Genomic DNA, 1,823 nt, shown 5'->3' on the forward strand with positions numbered 1-1,823 from the left:
CCTAACCTAACCCTAACCCTAACCCTAACCCTAACCCTAACCCTAACCCTAACCCTAACCCTAACCCTAACCCTAACCCTAACCCTAACCCTAACCCTAACCCTAACCCTAACCCTAACCCTAACCCTAACCCTAACCCTAACCCTAACCCTAACCCTAAGCCGATGGAAGTTTGAGGCAATAACAGGTCTGTGATGCCCTTAGATGTTCTGGGCCGCACGCGCGCTACACTGACAGGGCCAGCGAGTACATCACCTTGGCCGAGAGGTCTGGGTAATCTTGTTAAACCCTGTCGTGCTGGGGATAGAGCATTGCAATTATTGCTCTTCAACGAGGAATGCCTAGTAGGCACAAGTCATCAGCTTGTGCCGATTACGTCCCTGCCCTTTGTACACACCGCCCGTCGCTACTACCGATTGAATGGCTCAGTGAGGCCTTCGGACTGGCTCAGGGGGGTTGGCAACGACCGCCCAGAGCCGGAAAGTTGGTCAAACTTGGTCATTTAGAGGAAGTAAAAGTCGTAACAAGGTTTCCGTAGGTGAACCTGCGGAAGGATCATTAACGCGCCGTGGGGGGTTGGACCTCCTAGACCGGAGGAACCCCGGCCCCCTCACCTGGCCACCCTTGTCTATTTTTACCTGTTGCTTCGGCGGGCCTGCAGCGATGCTGCCGGGGGAGTTTTCACTCCCCGGGCTCGTGCCCGCCGAGGACACCGCTAGAACTTCTGGTGAACGATTGACATCTGAGAAAATAACTATAATCAGTTAAAACTTTCAACAACGGATCTCTTGGTTCCGACATCGATGAAGAACGCAGCGAAATGCGATAAGTAATGTGAATTGCAGAATTCCGTGAATCATCGAATCTTTGAACGCACATTGCGCCCTCTGGTATTCCGGGGGGCATGCCTGTCCGAGCGTCATTGCAACCCTCAAGCGCGGCTTGTGTGTTGGGCCTTCGTCCCCCCGTGGACGTGCCCGAAATGCAGCGGCGGCGTCGTGTTCCGGTGCCCGAGCGTATGGGGCTTTGTCACCCGCTCTAGAGGCCCGGCCGGCTCCGGCCCCATCTCAAACCCTTCGAGGGAGGGCGGTCTTCGGGCCGGTCTCCCCACCAGGTTGACCTCGGATCAGGTAGGAATACCCGCTGAACTTAAGCATATCAATAAGCGGAGGAAAAGAAACCAACAGGGATTGCCTCAGTAACGGCGAGTGAAGCGGCAAAAGCTCAAATTTGAAATCTGGCTCCTTTGGGGCCCGAGTTGTAATTTGCAGAGGATGCTTCGGGCGTGGCCGCGGTCTAAGTCCCCTGGAACGGGGCGTCGCAGAGGGTGAGAATCCCGTCTTCGGCCGGCCGGCTTCGCCCATGTGAAGCTCCTTCGACGAGTCGAGTTGTTTGGGAATGCAGCTCTAAATGGGTGGTAAATTTCATCTAAAGCTAAATATTGGTCGGAGACCGATAGCGCACAAGTAGAGTGATCGAAAGATGAATAGCACTTTGAAGAGAGAGTGATGCAGTATGTGAAATTGTTGAACGGGAAGCGCTTGCGACCAGAGTCGGCCGTGGGGGATCAGCCGGCTTTCGTCGCCCGAGCACTCCACCGCGGTATTGTCATTGTCTGTATTAAAGGCCGGTCTAAGGACCCCGGAATGCTCTCGCCTATCTAGATATATTGAAATGGAGGAGAAATGTGTTGAAAATCTCAACATCAATGATCTGTCTTTTGGTGAAATGTATCTCTGGACGTTGATCACTTGTCTGTCATCTCTCCCAAAGATTTAATACATGTCTCTGTTTTGCTGTTGAGAACTTCTCGATCATCTCAA

General features: G+C 53.1%; 1 annotated feature.

The window, feature by feature from the left end:
- Positions 1-1,067: 1,067 nt before the first annotated feature.
- Positions 1,068-1,364: a sequence feature (Protein overlapping with rRNA (BDCG_18020, OAT03251.1) was converted to a misc_feature.).
- Between the last annotated feature and the right edge of the window lie 459 nt (positions 1,365-1,823).

Source organism: Blastomyces dermatitidis, assembly GCF_000003525.1.
Source record: "Blastomyces dermatitidis ER-3 genomic scaffold supercont1.17, whole genome shotgun sequence".
Classification (NCBI taxonomy): domain Eukaryota; kingdom Fungi; phylum Ascomycota; class Eurotiomycetes; order Onygenales; family Ajellomycetaceae; genus Blastomyces; species Blastomyces dermatitidis.